This window comes from Leptonotus elevatus, chromosome 19 (genome assembly GCF_054856555.1).
Source record: "Leptonotus elevatus isolate MCC_2025b chromosome 19, RoL_Lele_1.0, whole genome shotgun sequence".
Taxonomy (NCBI): Eukaryota; Metazoa; Chordata; class Actinopteri; order Syngnathiformes; family Syngnathidae; genus Leptonotus; species Leptonotus elevatus.
Window position 1 is genome coordinate 12,914,875 of NC_141257.1, and position 21,680 is coordinate 12,936,554.

Here is a 21,680-nt window from a genome sequence, read left to right on the forward strand (position 1 = left end):
CAGTTTTGTATCAAGAAATAGATCTGGACAACAATCTATTTGCTAACTGTATGACTCATAGATGGAGCGAGTGCAAAAGAAAGCAAAGTGATACAAGAGAACAGGAAGACAGAAAGAGGGAGCGAAAGAGACTACGAAGCAAAACAGATCCAATCTGAAGCATCACATTGCATTCTGTACCCGCAACAGTCGACTGGTAAACTAATCAGCCAGACTTTTCCTAATCGAAAAAAGAGAAACAAGACAGCATCTTTAGCTCCATATAATGTGAAGTTTCTTATCCTTTTACTGGGCATCTGGAAAGCGATCGTTTCTATTTAAATCAAGTGAAGCAATAGTGGAGTACTGAATCACTAAGAATTTACTGTCTGATACGCCCATGGCTTTAAGAAATAGTTGCAGCTGCAAAAAATTTATAAACTAGACCTGCCACGGCTAATGTTGGTTAATGACTCATTTCATTTTATGTAAAATGGAAATAAAAAGGATAAATTGTTTAGTGTCATTTGGAAGAGCTGGTTTATTGGACTACAATTATTTATAAACTAGCAAAATGTGATTGTGGAAATTGGAATTTGGCTTGAAAACTGTACTCACATGAAGCATAGGACTTGGACTTGGATTTCACATCTGTGCTGGAGACTAGTAGGTTTTACAGGGTGTTGCGGTCAATGTTTTTGTTCAACCTTTTGGAGACTTTGTCCAAGTCTCCATCAGGTCTCTGAGACCAATTCTGCCCGTGACTGGGGCAAAGACCTGCTGGAGATCAAGGAAACACCGTGCAGATTTCTCCCTACTTCGCAGAGACCGCTTCTTCTTGGTGATGTCCCTACAACAACTTAACCTGCTACTTGTAGACCTCGATACTGAGTGGTCTAGTATACATACAGCATACATCAGGAGAAGTTGCAGTGACATCTCCGGCCATGTTGGTGTCCATGAGATGCTGCCCTGGTGAAAGCGGCAGTTGCCACTTTTGCGGTGGTGGCTCCACTAATGAGTCCCTGAAGTAGCATTAAGAAATGAGTAAAAAGTATAGTATATGCCAACTACTGAATGTGATGGAATTGTACATGATGGCAAAGTATGCATTGGCTCAGATTCAAATAGAATTTGCAGTGTCCTTGCATCGCTATTTGTTTCTACATGACTCTACATGCTCCTTAAATGAATGTTTGTGCAAATAGATGCACATATTAGAAATACTTGTTTTTACATTTGCTGCTTGAGTGCTAGGGCAGTTAACCCATGTGGTACATGAAGCAGACGATTCGTGCCTTCTTGGAAATAGCAGAACACAAGCGGGTATGTCTTCTGGGAGGCGGGTCGGAGAGCGTTCCCACAGAGCCTCATTAGGCACTGTACTTGTGAGGAGAAAGAGGCAGCGATGGCAGGTGGTAATGGAGGTGGGTTAGTACAGGATGTGAAGATATGTGGCTGAGAAAGAACCAGAAGGTGGGAACTTTCTCAGGGATGATAAAATGATGAGCATCGGCTGCAGTCTTGTTGACTGGAAAAGTTTTAACAGTCATGTGGGACAATGCCAGAGAAGACAAATGGCAAAAAATAGACCACTGAGCCTTTTACACTTTGCTTGTTACACGCTTGACATTCTCTGTAATGTTCATGCAAGTCACAGTACACCATGTAAGGCCTCAGTCACATTTATGGTCAGTGCTCTACTGATCTCAGTTTCAAAGCCATCATCTCCAATTATCTCTTGATCCTACAAGAAAACCTACTGTTTCAAATTATTTTCCCAGTCAAATCAGAGCTGTTTCAAAATTTTGCTCACTGCTGCATGACTGCTTGCAGGGACGTCACACTGTTTTTCTTGTTCCCCTTTTATATTCTGTGCATTTCAGTCACCTACAATCTTCGTTCTTACTCAATTTATCTGTCTCCTGCTGCCAGTTTTCTTTGTTGTTGTTGTATATGAGGGCTTATTTTGCTCTGTAGGATATTCCCTGTTGTTAGTCCTCACAGCACGATTTCAGAAACGTACATCCATCAGGGCGTCACATTTTAAAAGGGCAGAGAAGATAAACACTGTAGTGCCTGAGAATGGACGGTTCACTGCTGTTTGATAGATAGAACGTATGGTGAGCATACATTATGGAGTTGTGGTGTAATGACAGCAAAAAAAAAGAGTTATTCCTGAGCCTTATGGAACCCCATTGTTCTCTGTGACACATGGTTGGGTGTTGATTAGCTCAGAAATCAAGCTAGTGTTCATGTCGTTTTTCTTCACAAGTATGTATTATATTCTCAGGCTTATAATTAATGAGAACTGAGCTCTACTAATTTGGCATAATCAAACTGCAGGCTCTTCAAGCTAACTCTAGTTGTGTTGAAGGTTCTGTTAATCCAAACTTTCTGTTGGCCTGCTGTGCTGTCCCTCTGACTCAGGTGCTGGGTTAATTGGCAACAGTCAAATGAGTCACTGGTATTAATATTTTAACATTGGCTTCTGAGTACAAGTGTGTGTTTGGCAGTGCACCTCTCATTCTAAACTTTAAATTGCAGGCACTGAAAAACATTCCTCAAAGCAGTATGGCGGTAGATTGGTTAGTTAATGCGGGAATCTCTCACCACCTCATGATTCAACTTGATTATCGATGCAGCTGTTGTTTGTATTTTTTCCTTTACTTAATGCTTTTAAAACTGTGTTTGAAAAGATCCTTCTTATCAGAGTTAGCAAATCCAGGTCCAGAAAATAAAAACACTGCCACAGTTTGGCTTTAGCCCCTTGTGCTAGCTAGCTAGCTCCTTAGCAGGTAAACAAGCACCCGGGGAGCTAGGTAGGGAGCTCGCTAGCCTACCACCTGGGGCTAAAGGCAAAGTGTGTTTTTACTTTCTGGACCTGGATTTGCCACCTCTGCTTGTTAGAATAAATGATTGGTTTATTTTATGTAAACAAAATGAAGATTTATTAGAATGTAGCATTTGCCAACAAATGTTTTGTCATCATCGTAAAAAGCCATCTTAATTAACGATAATTATTATCATCTAAGAAATCTGATAAATTAAGACTGATTATTTCTTCCATTACTAGTCGTGGTTATCTCTGTCCCTGGTTTGATTTCAGCATGACATTGGCTTGGCATTTCGGGATGCTCTGGTTTCATCCCACAACTAACATGTCAGGTAAATTTTCAGTCTGCTTCATTGATCAAGGTCCTGAAACAATATCTGGGTCATGTAACCAGGTGTGCCAAGTACCACCCTACCTTGACACTGACCAAAAAAACTAAACAACAATGAATGTGACATGGTGCAAATTTCTGATTGTATCCTTTAGCTAGTGATAGTCTCTTGTCCTATGGTGTTTCCTTCCATTCTAAGTGTATCTTAAACTTCTGCATTGGGAACCGTGATGTTAAGCTAATGAAAAGGCAGGTAGGTAGTTCCACATCTTTTTCCTCTTTGTCGGGTATGCGTGTGGCACTAATATTACTGGGCTGATCATGAGGCCGTAATCAGCATCTCTACACAATAATGGTCAAATAGGCTCACAAAATATTAATCTTGTATAAATAAATAGAAGATGTGACCTAGACAGTCATGGTCACTGCAGAACAATACATTCTGTTTTGTTTCTTTTTTTCCCCCCAAGGCAAAAATCTGAGTGGATAAAAGCAGTCTAAACAAAAACAGGTGAAAGCTGCAAACTGATGACGTTATTGTAGGCCCGCAGCTACGTGACAAAAACTTAAATACAAAAACGGTAAGTTTGGGAGGGAAATGAAGCCATGGTCAACTAATGTACTACCACTCTAGTATAAGACCCAGTTCCAAAATTCAACAGGATTGTGTAACAAACCCCTGTGAATATTCTCATTCATCCAGGTTGGTTCTGTTCTGAAACAGTTCACTTGCGATTGATTCAATCCCCTAAAAAAGTTTGTGTAAGAGGAATTAGATTGTTTTATTTAATTTTACTGATACATTTTTACGAATGCCTTCAAACAATTTCCCTCATAAAAATGAAACACTATGAGGTCATACTCAAGAAATGATGCAAAAGGGGGAAAAAATCCAAAAATTCCATTAGCACCTTGTGACAGCCATAATCCCAATGGCTAATTTCATTATATGGCTATGTCAGTTGCCTTGTGGCAAAAAGGAAACTCTGCAAAATGAGATCTGAAACGCATTTCGAGTGAGAAATTAAGAAGGCTTCCACACTGACTATGAGTCAGTAATAATCCTTCAATGCACATTGCAATAGTAAAATCCCTATGGATTCAAAAGTGTAAGGCAAGCTTTCAAGAATGGTGGATATTTGCAGTGAAACCGGAAATCTGAAATTAATCGCTGAAAATAATGAATGATGATGGAGAGATTTCTTCACAGGCCCTGTAAACACTTTTTTTAAAAGGTTATTTTAAAGACTACTAATGAATTGTCTGCCATGTCATTGTCCCTTGAGCCCGTATCCCACTGAAGAATGAACATTTGCAATGCTAGCGAATGTTGATGATTTCAAGTGAGGGTTATCTCAATGTCGCAACATTTCCTAAATATTCTCAAACATTCTCTTAACAGTTTTAATGGTTCTCTAAACATGTTGGACTTGCGACAAGAAGGATTAAGATTGTTAGGAGAATCATTAAGAATGTTTAGGAAATGCTACGACCTTGAACGAACCCTGACATGAAACCAACATACGTTAGTGTCACAAATTTTGGTATTTTTTTCTCTGCACACTAAATAGCCAACGCTTGTTTCTAGCTAGGCACATTGAGCTATTCCTCAACTCTCCTCAGTAGTGGACAGTAAAGCATTAACTGTTATGGTTTTTCAATGCTCATAATTCAGGCTACCAGATGAAAAAGATACCATCGGAATGGAGCAAAATAGGTGGCCTTTAAGATACTTTTTTCAATATTACAAATGAAATGAACCATACTTTGAGCATTACTATCCTTGCTCAGGCATCTTTTTATTCCCTGCGTGCTTTTTCCCCATCTGTGGTCTGACCTTGTCTGAAATCCTGTGGGCCATTGTCAGTCTAATCTCAGCCAGCTTTATTTGCGTGAGCATGTGTATAGTCTCTGTCAAGGCTTAAGTTGACTTAATGCTGTTGAGAGCCATGCCACTTGGCTGCCTTTGATCCTCGGTGAGAGCGGCTGCACAGTTGAGACACCCAAAGACCACGTCGTCCTCCCGGGGGAAGTCTCAGTCTGTGCGTTTCCTTCTTTTAGTCATCACTCTCCGCGGCAGCGCGCGACAAAGCTCGGGTTACTCCGTTTTATTTTGTTTCCATTTTCCGACTTTTCATGCGATGACGTAACCAGACAAAACCTCTCACATGTTGTTAATACCACGTCTCAGTGTCTGAGTGCGCCGAACCGTCTCGAGTAACGCTGTGTGGTTGGACAGTTTTCATGACATAAGCAGACAGTGACGGAGAGATCTATAATTTCCCCCCGCTTACACTTTTTTCTTTTCATTTTTAGACTTCCTGTGTTCCATCTGTTGATAGAACTTGGATCCGGGCCGTAGAGAGAATGCCCTGTTTCTATGCTTCTATTTTCCGGTGTGTGGCTGTAATGTTTATTCAAATTCCCAATCAGCCAGACCAGTGACATTTTCCCAATAGAGAGCAAACAGACTTCGTCATCGTCCATTCACTTCCCCTGCTTCCAGTACTTACTGAGTCACATACATCACAGCCAGGGTTTTACACTCGCTGCGTGGGGCTCTAATGGAAGTAGCAGAACTGGAGTTAAGAAAGTAACCCCTGCCATCATCTCAAATTACCCTCAAGTCTCAGCACTGGAGCGCACGTTCTCTATATTTATCTGTATTCACGTCCTGTTGCCTTTCACACGCATGCTTTTTTTCCACTTTATACTAAAGATCACTTCAGTACAAATTCTGCTTCTTATCACAGGAACAAGAATAATATAAATTGTGTCACTGTCAATGTCCAATTTTTAACGGTTTGATTAGGAAACTATGTCATGACAAATTATCATCATTAGCTTTAGCTTTATTGTTTGTATTTTATTTTTTTTCTAATGAATGTTTTTATAGATTTTTTGTCTGCATCTATGTAAAATAATAATCAACATCATTATCGTTACTCTGCTGTTGGCCTGATGACGTCCTAGCATGAAGCGAGGTTGTAAACTTGGACGCTGGACCGGAGAGACAAACCCTCACCGGGGTTAGCTTAGCAGTAGCTAGCTGCTGCTATGAGATCCATAACATGGTTGGATTTAAAACTTTAGCAAATACAAAAAACAAAAACAGTACACCCTTGGTTCTGCCATTGGCCAGTTTACAGCGAGGGATTCTAGAGGTTAAAGTATTTTTTTTTTAACTAAAAATGAAAACCTTTCCGTAGGTTAGGGTTAGGGCTGTGTTAGTGCATTAGCATCATACGTACACTCTGATATGTTTTCAAAAAAGTGAATATGATGTTGGTAAAGCACTTTGGACAACATATAGTGTAGATATACATTAAAGCGCTATATGAGTGCACACCATTTACCATTATGATCAAATTGTATATAAATATATTTTTTAACCTGTTTTTCAGCAAAAGTACATTTAGTAGGCTAACCTATTTTAATGGATTTGGGATCCGGTTGATAAATGGTAAACAAATATTGATAGGCGCATTTGGTGTTATTTCAAATTACCTATATCAGGAAGTAAAGTTTAGAATCTTGTCCATATTGCACTCCATTGTGATTGGGGCACTCCTGTATATGTGGACTTGGCATTTAAACCACAAAGGTCTTTTCAGTGAAATTGCTTTGGACAAGCACCAGTGTTTATTTTTTCCACCTCGGTCACGCTGCTTGGTGTGACCCCCCACTCTGATTAGTCATTCTGCTGCTCCACATATATTTATGTATTTATTTTACAAAAAGCTTTCACATTCCCTCTGCTTGGGTGCTTTGGGCCCTTTTTGCCCATAGCTTAGGTTAGCAAAGTCCTGATGATGTAATGATACACATTTTTCCTGTGTCCCCAATTTGTAATCACATAGGTTATGGATGCATATGAAAAAAGAACACACAGAGAGCATCAACAAGCATTTAGGTTACACATTAAGTCATGCTGATGGGATACTTAGGCTCGCCAGATGATGGTTCTAATTGCTTTAAAATGAATAAAGCATATCTTCTTGCATATCATATCACATATATGAGTGTTTGTTTTGAAAGGTTTTTATCCCTGCATACTATTAGAGGCAGTATTGTGCTGTGTGTGTATTTATGTATACACTGGAACCCGCTGTGTGTTTTGACTGTGTGGTCACCCTTTCGCATGCGTGTTTACCCATGACCACAAGGCTTCATCCATCCATACGCTGCAGTGCACGTGTTTGTGGTTGGCCCTACTGAATAAGTTGGTAAGCGTGCATGCGAAGGTGCGTGTCTGTGGGTGTGCTATGAAGGAGAGGCAGGTGGTTTCCTCCCACTTTAGTCTGGTTCTCCTCCCCCACATAAATCCAAAGCTTTTCCTTTTGCAGCGGCACGGGTCAAAGGTCTGGTCAGGAAACATTCCAGCATTCTTGCGCAGTCTAAATTGGAGTCAAGACAGCCTCGCCCCTGAGATCAATGAGCAGCAATGTTGTTTAAATACAAGGTGGTCAGGACAGGAGGAATAGCTTCGCTGGCGATACAGGATTATATGTATTAGTGTGACTTAGTCAAATCTGCTTGACATAAAAAAAATAGATTGTGATCGTAGAATATTTTCAACATCGCTTACTTATTTAATTGTTACTAACAAAACTGAGATACATTTTTCAAAAATCATTTCCAGTTTAATACATTTTGTAGAAACTTTATTTGGATGCACGCCTCAATTGTTATTTATGTCGCAACACATTCGGTGCGGAGTGACGTTGAATGGCGGCTGACTCTCGGCCGAGCAATGTGAAACGCCTATAAAGAAATGAAGGTAAGCCTCCGTTGCATTCCTGAAGAATCAACATGGGATCGGGAGAGTCACCCTCCCCCACGCCGTGCTCTCGTCATTCACCAGACGCATTCAAGAGTTTTGATCGTCCATTTAGGAACGCTACAGATGCTTACCTTGCTTTCTTTATGGGCGTTTCACATTGCTCGGCACAGAGTGAGCCGCCATTCTACATCACTACGCACTAAATGCGTACGTCCAAATAAAGTTTCAAAACAATTTTTTTTAACTGGAAATGATTTTTGAAAAATGAAACTCATAGTTATGTTAGTAACAACCCAAAAAATTATATAGAGCAAACTTGTCATTACAGTCGGGGTTCCTTTTAACAGTTTTGTTAAGAGAATCTGATTGATTTAATCTCAACCACAATAATAGTTTCCTTTCCAGTATTTGATTAAGCATTATAGCCAAGCAGTTATAACCCTATTTGGAATTTATAAGGAGGAATTTCACCTCAGGGGACCAGTTATAACCCGATCTTGTCCAAGGCAGTACTGAAGATATAGAGGAAGTCAAAACAATAACAAGGGAAGTTTGCATCTAAAGGTTTCCTGTGTAGTCCTTGTTGTGTCTTGCTTGTAGGTCACAACCTACTGTACCTGCTCATCAGTTCTCGTTTCAAACTGCTGCTGTTTTAAAATGTAACATAAGGTTTTTAAAATCTTTGTAAAGGCCGATTTTTTTTATTTTGACATTGGTAAAGTTGTAGTGAGTGTAGTTTACTGAAGTTTTTTTCAATATAAAAGCAAACCTCTCCCTGTGAAATTAAACTCTTCATTGTCCTCATATAACACACCCTGATTGCATGTCATGTAAATTGAGTTGCTACTCTAGCAAAGAGACTATTTTAGGGCCAAAACCTTAAAGTCCAAAAGTAGGGCATTTTAAAGATTTAGCTTGTTTTGGTTTGATCCGTTTTTCATGCACATGCTGACGTAATTCATGGATCGCTGTAGGAGGATTGGAGGGACCAGTTCAGTATCTCGCAAGATACGAGAATTACTTTGTTATAATTGATCAAGCAGACTTCTGCCTCTTTATTCTGGATGACCAGCGTTGGATTTTATGTGTAGTTCTCATTTTGCTGTGACCAATAAACCAAATTAACCGTGTAATAGACCCTTTCCAGATTAGCTACAACCCCTTCTAGTGATAAATAGCATACAAGTAAGCTTTTAATTTTCTTGCTGACTCACCAGCATAAGTACTTTCCGTATCACATGGACTTGATAAGCTTCTATTAGCAGACATACAGTATCCTAAATGCAAGCTACCTTTTAGTGCTCATAAAAAAGACTTGCTATAGGATCTCATAGTGGTTCCAACTAAAAGGCCTTTGAAGTGCAGGCCATTGGAGCATTAAAACTAAGCCATTTAAAATCCAATTTAGAAAAGAATGGCTAATATTTGTATCATTTTGAGTTGGTTACTTTTTTCTTTTTCTTTTTTTACAAAATACAGACTGAAATGAGTCACTGATGTCTTCGCACAGCAAGGAAATATTTGCATCCAATCAGATTATTTTGATGTCATCCCTAAGCAGCTCACAGACTCGAGAAGGCTTTATTCATGTAGTGTTGCGTAATTGTGGTGTTATGCTCGTGTTTGACTTCCAAACATGTTTCTTTCTGTGACACCAATCACTGATATAATATTCATTTTACAAAATTAAAGGGGGAGGTTTCAGTTAGCTTGACTTCACTAATCCCTCTGCCCTGAGTCTACCCAATGCTCTACCCAGATTGATGACGATTCTCAAACATGGTCATTCATAATGGCATACAATTATGAAAATGCGTAGTTGTGATAAATAATCACAAAAAGTGCTGTCCAGCTTCAACAAAATAGTAGCGCCAGCAGTACTCAACTAGTATTAGCACTGTTTATAAGCTAATTTAGCTACAATTTAGGTGCTATAACGTGTCATGTATTGGTTTGAAGTTTCATTATTTGGAATGTACAATCAATTGAAAATCAAAAAGAGACAATAAATCTAAGTGTGGATCAGAAATGAGGTTCCTTCACTCTGTTTCTGTTTGATAAGCTCACACAGTTGTTAGCAAACGAGGAATGGGTATATCTTCTTATTCCAAAATAGTTAGCCCAAGCTAACGGGTCATTGCGAGGCTGTGTGCTAAGTGAAGGGAAAATAATTGGCACCTCGTGGGTCACACCTTCTGTCTCAAACTCTAAACTCCCCCTTTAGCGTTCATAGACTAGGAGGTACACGTTTTTCATTTTAAGCAACCACATTATAAAAAACATCTGAACATAATGATCTTTGTCCTGAAGTATGAAAGATTCTATTTCACTCTTGCTCCTCCGAGTGCTGTGTAATTAAAAAAAAATGTTTTAGGAAAAAAAGAAAGAAAAAAAAAGTTCTGTAATTGTCGAATCTTGTGGCGATTAGGCACAATTAATTTCACAGCTTTCACCAGACCCTGATCTTATTTGATGAGGCGGTATAAAATGGATGAAAAGTGGCTAGCTCGTTGCCAGACATCTGAAATCTGTGACAGGGAGAGTGGAAAGAGAACCGAGTGATGTGGTACTTGGTTCCTGTTCATGTACTTTTACTTTCATTGGCAGGAATTTGGGCTTGTTGTGTGTTTCCCTAAGGCGGAATCTGATCACATTGATCCGGTCCATGAGGTTGATATGTTGCTAGGTAATATATGATGGCTCAATGGAGTGTTTCATGTCAAAAGAAGTTAATGTATGGTTTAGGATAGGTACTAATAATTAAGTGCATCAGACCACTACATTGCAAGGCTTTTGAAGGTCTAACTCTATTTCATGGGGATTTAAGGAAAATAATGTTGGGGAGTAACACAGAAGGTCACCACAGGACATCACGGATTTTTATTATTATTATTATTTTATTTTTTTTACGTTTGTGGACAATCACAAACAATTGAACCTCTCATGTTCTCCATCTCACACTCAACACACAAACACAGAAAGTGGCACCTTGGGAAATGAAGATGAATGACGAGCGCTTTGCTAAGCAGCGCTGCAAGAAGCTTAGGAGATAATGTGGGCGCACGCATGCACCGACAACAGCCTCCTACTTGGTTTACACACATTATGCAATGCACAAGAGCATTTTATAAACCTTACCGTACTTGTCTTACTTGTCAAGTAAAATAGATGCATTGAGCTTTGTTCCATTGCTCATGCTCGCATTAAACCATTTGGTTCTACAAGGGCTTGAAGCTTTAAGTGTTGTGGCGCCATGTCGAGAAAATACAGCGCTGATATGAAGCTTATTAGATAGGCAGCTGCAGAGAGCCATAAACAGGAAGCACTAATGTACTCCTTGTATCAATGTCGACTTTCCCTTTTCTAAAAGCTTGCGTGTGAGCACACACATAAAAGAAAACATCCACGTACATTTAGAGATAAGAGCCTGACTGATTCTTAACTGGAAACCAAACAGGAGGTTAAATAAGTCCCATTAATGAGTCAAAAGAAAAAGACAATGAACTACTAGAGATGTCAATCAGAAAGGCAATATTGTAGTTAAAGCAGATTGGACGGATGCTTTGTAGATGCCATAATTATTATTTCCAGTTATTTTTCACTAATTTGTTCGCTAAGTGTCTCTTTGGCACAAGATCAGATTCCTTCTTCCTGGGATCAACAAAGTCCTGTTCTAAATTGTAAAGCCTCATTTCCGCCGGACAGTGCGGACTCGGCTTGACTTTGCTCATTATTTGCTTTTTTTCCCCACTGGCAAAATCAGGTTATAGAATCTAGGAGGCATGGTTTCTAGTGCCTGTTGTTAGGTTACTAAATTCCTGTTTACACAATTTTACCAACTCATCTTGACACTATTGACTTTTGCTTTATAGGCCTGGCGGGCTGCCAAGCGTTTCCCCGTCAACGAAAATGATCCCCACAACCACCTCATCCTTGATGAATATTTTCCTGGGCCAGATTTAGTGCCCAGTCCGTTCCTGACCACCAGGTTTAGCAAGTTTTCTGAGGGAAACCATGTTTTCCATCTGCAAAAGTACGTAAAACCTGGTACTTCAGGTGTAAATAATTTTGAGTACCTGGTCAGTAGGGTCGCTGGATGGTTTTTGGTCGACAGACTTATCACTTTGTCACTGGAACATTTTAAGATACATAGCAAGCTAGCGTTAGCTTACCCTGTTGCTACAACATAGGTTTGGTTCCTGCAGTTTTCTATCATGAATAAAATCTGTCAGTTAACTGTGGTAATAAATAATCGAGAAATAAATGCCGAAGTCCCTTTTTCACTTCCATTGCTGTTCTTAGTCTGTCTCGTTTTTACCGATTCGTTGCAACGCTGTGTTGTTTTCACAATAGCACGAGTCATAGCTACATGTATTCTGAGACGAGTGTCTCTGAAGAAAAACTGGATCAAAACAAATGCATAAAAGGATTTTTTAGTGATGATATTCAACTTGAGAAAACAAAAATAGAAGAAAATAAGTCTTAGTCCCACACGAAGAATAAGCTAGTATCATGTCAGGCAAAAAGTCAGTCATACCCTAATAAGGCATGTAATACCCGCGCACACATACACTCATACAAACACGTACACGCACACTCTCAAAAGGGAAGCATTAATCACGTCAGGGGCTTGTTTTACTGAAGGAGCTCCGCTGAGAGAAATGCTTCATTAATATCAGCCCCCCAGCCCTTTAGTTAGCAAGCTTACGCACAAACACAAGCGCACACAAACACACACACATACAAAAGCAATGTAAATTGAAGAGTCAACCGCATTTGTATGTATTATTTATTGTATAGCAACCCACAGGACACAACACAGTATTCTGTTTACGTCATGTGCACTCATCTCTACCTGGGAAGCATAGTCCTACTTTAGAAAAGTACGTAGACCAGTTGATGGATGAGTGTTTGTGCAGGGTTATATTGGGGAAGTTTTGATTTCCTGTCTGCTTACTGAAGAATTGTTCTTATCTCCCACGACGTTCACTTATTGTCTGCCGCTGCTATTCAGTTTTTGTTACATGTAAGCCTCTTGGTACTCTCCAAACTGAGCCACACTGCGATAACACAAAAACACACACACAAGCTTACGCTCGCAGGGAAGTGCAAAGGAAGTGTATGATTGGATAAACCACAGGAAATGCCCAACATCACTTCCTGTTTGCATGAACTATTGTTCTCCGAAGTGGTAAAGAGGCGCAGTGTAGATGTGCGTGTGAACGCATCCGTGAAAAGCTCCCTGCAAAACTGCTATTCACATTCAGTAGATGTAAAATACACAATAAGGGGCCCTGCGTACACTGCGTGACGCAACTGAACCTGACTGGAATGGACCAAGAGTGTGTGAAGGCTCATGGGCATTTTCATTGGCTGTTACATCTGAGACATTGTGACACCGTGAAATTGGCATTACATTTTTGAAACGATGCAAAACAAATAGCTGTCCATCGGCCTCTCATGAAAACTTGCTCTGTGTAGTGGGTGCATTGGTCACAATTTTCTGGCCAATCATATATCCCTGATCTCTGATCGGGCCCGGTGTTTGCCAATCCCTATATTTTTTCCAAATTAAAATGAAAAACCTATTAGTTAACTCACAACAGAAGAGGACAGTGGCTGACTTTTTCATACCTTTGCAGAGGGAGATGGATCAGTGCACAAGATCGGTTTTATTTTCAGGGATCAGCCGATCACTGATCCTCCTAAATTTAAGGAAACCGATCTCGACCGGTCGTCGGTGCACCCCTACTTTCGAGTTCAGTCAGGTTTGGAAGGATCACTGTCAGACGTGATGCATATTGAAAAGGCCTTAGCCCAATTTGAAAAGCTAACTGCCAGCCATTGCCAGCCAAATCAATGTTTTTATTTGTTTAGTTTAGAACTCAATTGAACTCAATAACTGCACAGAGGCAGGCACACATTTACATTTAATGGACACAATACCAGTCAGCAGTTCACAGGATGGAAGTAAAATTGAAGACCATGTGTAGTTTCCACTGTTCTGTGATGTTGGAGTTTGTCTCCACGTGAATTTTTTCCATTCGTCCAGAAGAACATTTGTGTTTGATAGGATTAAGGGTTCAAATTTTTCCACGCTAACTCATCCAAACATGCCTTTATGGACCTTGCTTTCTGCACTGGGGCAATACTAGCACAGAAAGGATAATCACTTTTTAATTGTGGAAATATTTTTAATGTTGAACAAGAACAAGATCACTTTTAATGTTACGACCTGACCTCAAGGGTTATAGTATTCCACAACGGGCATGAGCCTGCGGTGACATCATTAATGTAACTCAACAGTAATCACTTCAGTGGAAGCTAAAGATACAGTCCCAACAAGGTGAATGGGTACAGCAGCTACTGTACATATCTGGAAGTGATTAAGTGGTTTACATGCTGCTTAACAAGATAAGGATTCAGCATGAAAGCAACAGCCATGCTGTGATTTCTTCCCTTCTATTAAGACAGGACTTAATCTACACTTAGAAATCAGTGGTGGACAACTTTAATTGGGGACCTCCTTATTTATCTCGGGTGAGATCTCTGCCAAGGTCTCATTACAAGTAAATAACAGCAATGATGATTAAAGGTTGTTATTCATTAGCAAATCATTAAGGGTTATAAAGTTCCAAAATTATAGCTTAACACGTCGAATAGTTTAGCAACTGAAGAGCCGTCATTCACCTTTTAGGAGGTGGAACTTTTAAAACCTTTCAAAACATTGGACTGTTGACAAAAAGCCAAAACCGTACAGCTTGGTGGAAATGAGACGATATTGTGACCATCTGGTGCTGAGATGCTTCATCACATGTGCACAAAGAGATTCTGTGTCGGTCAAACAGTAATTTGAACTTTGAATCATCCGTGGGTGTTCTTCAGCTCAGCATCCACGGCTCGTTTCCTTGAGCTCTGGCTGGTATGCTGAGGAGGATCCCGCTTCTATCTCGCCTTGTTCTCTCGCCTTCAGCCCACGCAGACGTTCCTCTGCAGTTTGACACCTGAGTGTGTGCAGCTTCCACGTGTTACATGATCTAAAGAAAATCGTGGGTGGAAGGAAGTGGCAGCACATTGGTTCTTTAGCAGACACACATGCAGAGAAAGAACACACTAGTTTCACACCGTGAAGACGAAATGTCAGGGTTGGTTTGAGGAGACAACTGCAGGTGCTGCCGTCGGCGCGGAGCCCACTGTAGTATTGGGCAGCGGCCGAGGACTGCCGTGATTGAATTTGCCTTAAATGTCAAAACACCTGAGGGGGGTGGACCAGAGCTGTGTCTGCACCTGACGACCATCAACCTCTGCTTCAACACACTGTAACTAAAACTGGTTGGAAACCGCAGCGATGACTGTGTAACCTTTGCAAAGAGAGTTTTGGCTTTTATTCATTCAAGTTGTATATTGTTCTCTTTGTTTGACACTAACATGCATTTAGTGGTGAAGTGACAATTAATGTTGTTGGCTCATGAATAGTGTGACTCGTATACCTCTTCACACTGAGGTTACCCCTACGGAGTCTAATACACATGGCAAGCACATATTTCTAAAGAGCAAAGCTATCAACGATTCCATTAAGGCTCCCTTGGGCTTTGTTCTTTCTAATACATGTTAATGGGCAAAAGCGACTCTGATATTTAGTGGCATGAATTCCTTGTCTTGTACTCTGCATTTCAGCACTTAACATTGCCTTCAAGGCGAACGATAGACTCAGGCTCATCCGTCAACGCTTGGCGCAGATGTTCCCAATGCTTAAGATTTATAGGACGCTTAATTCAAGAGTTCCTCCGTTTTGTGCAAATAAGTCACAGTGGGAATGTGCGGTTGGAATGTATTGTTGTCAGGAGATGCCTCAAATAGTTGGATTGTCCGAATGTGTTTATCGTACGAATAACCAGATTTTAGACTAGGAATGTGAAAGTTAAAAGTGCAAACTTCAATATCATATTTCTCTACTCTGTCATGATCCTTTAGCCTTCCCTCTTCCTTTTCATCTTTGTCAGATGCTTTCTTCTTTCCTGTCTCCCTTCCTTCTATTCACGCCTACATCCTCTAATCCTTTCTTTCTCCTGTTCTTATATTGTTCCATATAATTACCCAGCCATCCTTCTGTACCATTCATATATCCATTCATAATTTCACCACCGTCCCTTCCTTGTGATGTTGGACCCTCAGTCATCCATCCATCATCAATTTGTCCATTCATATATATGTGTATTAGGGGTGTACATCTCTCCATAAAAGATGATTTGATACGGTTTTTGATATGTGGAGTGTGAAATGTTTCAAGAGCGGTTCAATTTGATTCAGTTAGATATGGTGCGGGTCTTTTCGAGAGTACAGTATTTGTCAGTCCTGTAAATGTAAGTCTAAGATATACCTCTCCAATAAAAGATGATTCAATTTATATCCCAATATATCTCAAAATAGAATGATTTGATGCGCTCACATCTTTTAAATAAATAAAAATAAAATAAAAAGTTTCCAGTTCAAACCGGTTTTTATTACATATATATATATATATTCATCCATTTCTTTTTCTCATAATGATATATACTATAAAATACGATTTGCAAAAAATAAACTTAAAACCAAGGAAACACCACAATCAAGCTTTGTTTGCCCGCACACCTCAAAGTCACTTAAACAATGTAAATTGTGGAACTAAAACCACTGCAGCTTCTGTATAACTACAGTCACTTCATCAACAGCCTGCCCAGACTCTTTCCCTCGTTCATTTTGTTTCAACCATGGAAAAATTTCCTAGAGCCGCAGGCTCCGCTTACTTACTGAATGTCTGAGCGGCTGCCTGGTTAACTTAAAAGAGACTTTCAGACCTCAGGCTTCTGCTAAATGTCCTCATCTTGCTGTAATTGCTAGTCTCGGGGTGCTCGCAGAAAAGGTTGTCATTGCCAACAGTGTCTCTAAAAGACATTTAGGAATATTTACAGCCAGAAATTAGCGCTTCCTGGGAATTTGGGGAAGTAACTGAGAGTGACAGAACCCTAAAATGTCCCTGAAGAGCTTTAAGTGTTTAAGCTGCTCTGTGTAACATCCTTAAATCAATCAAATATGACCATAATTATCCTCATAAACAAAGGAGACTCTCACTGCAAATAGCCACCTCTGAGACGTTCTGCTTTAAACTTGGCACAGTGTCAATGGATCAGTCCTTATCTTCTCATTTTTATAATAATTAAAAGTAATAGCCATAATCTATAGTGATGCTACATCCATATTCCACGAAGAAACCAGATTATGGGCAATAATAAGAGTTTGCTTGCAGAAATCTTTAATCTTTTAATTTGTAAAGGGAAACCAGGCGTACAGCCCATGTAGATGTTTTTCAAATAAGCTTTAGTACGGAAATACCAAATTAATGTAGATTGCTATAGTGTATATAACACTCTCTCAGGACACAACAGTTCGGGAAATTAATTTAACAGTAAGAGGAAATAACGAGGCACATTTAGTTTGCTGCATTTCCCATCTCAGGTTTGTCTTATCTGTCCGACTCATGCTGTTTCTTTCCATCCAGCCCACTCCCAATGCACCCTTGGATTTGACCTTACCTTCCATGGATCTTATCATAGAAACACCCCACATCCCACACCCCTAAAGGGATTTTCTGTGAGGAAGCGTAGTGCACTCCTGAAAAGGTTTCAAACAAGAAAAGGTGGAAATTAATATGATACAATGTGCAGTCATGTGCATTAGGGACTGGGGGCCCACCTGCTGCTTTTAGCACTTCTAAGAGCTTTCACCAGTTCCTAAAGTATCCCATAGGAGAGGTTCTGCTGGTCAAGTGCAAGTTGTAAGGAGGAAAAGGAGATATTTTTGGATTTAAAAAAAATCAAAAAGGTTTAGTCTGTATAGTACAAATGACAATCTAGGCGGCCCGCCAGGCCTACCCAAAGACAAACAAACGGGATTTGTGGCATTATCGTCCTGGCTCTTCCAGCGACAAGAGGTTAAACTGACACTGAACTTGCACACTCATCAACACTTCTTTTTCTGTCTCTTTTTCTCCCCACCATCCGCTTCCTCCCTCCTGGTGCTGCCACTCGTCATCTGCGCTGATCTGCGCTATCTAGGTAAGAAAGCCTTTTTTTCTTTTTTTTACATTTGCTGTGGCAGTTATGTTTTCAGGTTATGTCACTTTTGTTTGGCTGCAACAATTGTCTCCATATAGGTTTTTTGACATTGTGGCTTTTTAAAGAGCAATGTAATAAATCATTATAACATCCACTAGCTACATTTTTTTTTTTTTAGCTTGAAGTTATCTCAGCTGACTTTGGGCAAAAGGCAGACTACACTGGATTGGTCACTGGTCAATCACAGGGCACGTAAAGAGACAGACAACCATTTACACTCACTATCACAAAAAAAAAATGTATTAAATTTTTTTGAAGGATTACACAAAAACGATAGTGTTCCCTCGCTACTTTGCGGTTCTCTTAGTACGGATTCACTCTATCGTGGATTTTTATTTTGGTCCATAACTCGGGTTGTACCTCGATTTCACGGGTTTTTCAGAGATGAACCCCCTTTTTCAATAGTGAGTACCCCACAAAGTTATTTATTTATGCTGCTATTTTTGTCCTTTTTTTGTAATATTTGAGTAAAGAAAAACAGCTCTTGCTTTCATTCAACACAATCTATTACATTTTTAAACAAAATTATAGAATATTTGGTAAAGAAACGTGTACCATATAAGTTTACATTTTTTGGGACATTTTTCGTCTTTGCGAGTCATTTTTCTTTTTTGCAAGTCAGTGTCCCATCACTGGTGAGCTACTTTTAGAACACACCCCCGTTACTCGTACCAGCTGGCACCTATGAGGCCAATGCGTATGTCTCATTTCTCCGCTCCCCCTTCTGCTTCTTAACTACGTTCAATTTTTTCGTTTGTTTAAAATAGCTGTTAGGTTCAGTAAACCTAGAACATTTAATAAAAAATAGACAAGGAAGGAGGACAAGCGACTTAGATTAGTTTTACTCGCGAGGAGAACGGACAGAGTTGCGCTCAGTTACAATCTTCTACCCGCTCTGAGGCACACTCTCCCGAGTCCTCTCTTTTTATTTTTTTTTACATGGCGCTCCAACAACAAAATGTTTCAGTCCTTATCTTGTGATAAGGGCACAGTTCCTGTTCTGCAGATGCAATAGCATGAGTCATGCTTTGCAATACTATAAGAGTAAATATGGGATAACTTGGTAAGTAAGTAAGCTTTATTTATATAGTGCTTCTCACAGCCAAGACACAAAGCGCTTCACAAAAAGAGGATAGCCTCGTACAAAGCAATATAAAATATAATGCCATAAAACAAAAACATACTGTATATATAGACAAACGTGTAAAATCTATGTATATACTGCATAAATATAAGAGCAGTGAGGCAAAAAAAACAACAACAAAGTAAAATGCAATAAAAATCTATTAGTTATATAAAGCCTGATTTAAAAAAAAGTTTTAAAATGTTTTTTAAAAGTCTCTACACAATCCAGGGAACGCAGAGGGAGATGGAGTTCATTCCAGAGACGTGGAGCTACTGCTTTAAAAGATCTGTCCCCTCGCATTGTATGACACGTCCGAGCGACCATGAGCCGGTTCTGGTTTGCAGACCTCAGGCTTCGTGCAGATGTGTATGGCTGTATGCCTCTGAAAGTCAAGTCCAGGATATTAAAACATTCTAAAAGCAACAGGGAGCCAATGCAGTGACTTCAAGATTGGCATGATATGGGCTCTCCTGTTAGTGCGGGTCAAGAGCCTCGCAGCAGAGTTTTGCACGTACTGAAGCCTGGTCAGCTCCTTCTTGTTGAGGCGCGTAAACAGGCTATTGCAATAGTCCAACCTCTAAGAAATAAAAGCCTAGCTAAGAGTTTCTAGCTCTTCCCGGGAAACCATCTGCCCTAGCTTAGAAATATTCCGGAGTTGGTAAAAGCAGTTTTGGGTTAGATTCTTTGAGTGGCCTGCTAAGGATATCCCCTCATCAAAAATAACTCAGAGGTTTTGCATGGGTGGCGAGCTCAAATCTGTCACTGTGGGCAATGATAAGTGTCTCCAATTTGTTTTTGTTTAGTTGGAGACTGTTTTACCTGTGTCAGGCAAGTAAGAAGAGATTTAAGTTTGTGAGCTTCAGAAATTTTAAAAGTGAATGTCATCTGTGAACAAGTGATAAGCCACATCACCAAACAAAGTTGAATTATCTGGCCGAGGGGGAGGACATACAAAGGAAACAGAAGTGGGCCCAAAACTGAGCCCTGAGGAACACTGTATTGTAAACCGACTCAGACCTAATGTGGTGATTGACACACTAAAACTCCTGTCAGACAAGTAGGAGAAAAAATGTATGTACAGTTATTCTAACAATAGCTTACTCTAACCAGAATCCTGTGACACTTTGTAGCCAAAGATACCATCCTGGTGGGATAATGCGCCGGAAAAAAGTTCCTATGACTACCGTTTGTCTTGTTCTTCATCGTCCTCTTCGCCTTCATTTTCACCTTCACTGTCTTAGTCGTCATCTTCTTTTTCTTCTTCTTCATGTTCTTTGTTTTCTTCTTTGTGTTCTTTGTGTTCTTCTTCTTCTTCATGTTCTCTCTTTTCTTCTTCTTCTTTTACATCTACTTTTGCCGGGAGTACAAGATTCACAGCGCTGGTATTTATTGTTCATTTTCCATTTTAGAAGTTGAATTTATTAAGTATATCAAGTGTTTAGAAGGATTGAAAACACGTGAGGGTGTACGTAATGGCTTTATAAAGGTGTAAAACTTCTACTTTGCGGAAATTCCCCCATCAGATATTTTCACATTTCAAATTGAGTGTGGCAAAGATGTCCTTTCCACAGAGTGTCGTCGTCGTTTGTCGTGTAAGCTTGACATGCGAATGTACGCATGGCTGGTCTGGGCGTGAGAACTGGCACGCTGGCGACATGTACATGCGCCGCATAGCAATGATGCTCAAATAGACACACAAGCAAATTTTAAAAAGGAAGGCGCTGAAAGGAGACAAACGACTCAGTATTTTCTCCCGCTGCCAAAATGCAAGATTATCTGCTCAGCCGCGGAGAAGAAAGAAAGGAAACGGAGTCTAAAGGGTAACTGCGATAAATAGCCTTCACCACTTCTCTTATTTCATTCCAGCTTTTGACACATAGCTCAATAAAACCTGAAAAATATTTCTCTAATTGTTTCATCTTCATCAGATCTGAAATTGAAGTTCACGCTCCCCTCAACACCCTCTTTTAAATCTGTCATTCCTTAAACTGTGGATCGGTTTGAGCTGCTGGGTTTTTAATAGCACAAAGCGATGTTAAAAGTTTGTTTTTAGGGTCTTTGTTGTGCACTGGAAATTGCCAGCTTCTAATAACATGGCAACATGCAGCGCCGCAAAAGAATTCCCAAACATGAGTGTTAGCTGAAGACTTGGAGCGGGCCCATACCGGCGTTTGCATTGTTTTTCCGTGCACGTACTAAACATAACTCGTAGATACATTTTTTTTTTAACTCATTAACTCTTTGACTGCCATAAACGTTATAAAACGTTTAGCATAAACCTAGGGAAGGGCGCCGAGGACGTTAAAAGACGTCCCCTATGTTTTTTTTGTTTGTTTTTTTCAAAAACGGGTGCAGGAAAGCCTTGGGCAGCTGTGCTGAAAGTATCAGGCAGATCTGATTAGTAAAAGACTCGTTTTGGCCCCTAGAGGGCAGCGATGGCTCTCTTTGCACAAGGTTGGATGGGCCGCCCA

The 21,680-nt window shown here is 40.0% G+C and overlaps 1 protein-coding gene across 1 annotated transcript in view; it reads left to right on the plus strand.

The window, feature by feature from the left end:
• Positions 1-21,680, plus strand: part of ext1b (exostosin glycosyltransferase 1b) — a 122,650-nt gene that overhangs the window by 27,768 nt on the left and 73,202 nt on the right. The window lies entirely within an intron of this gene.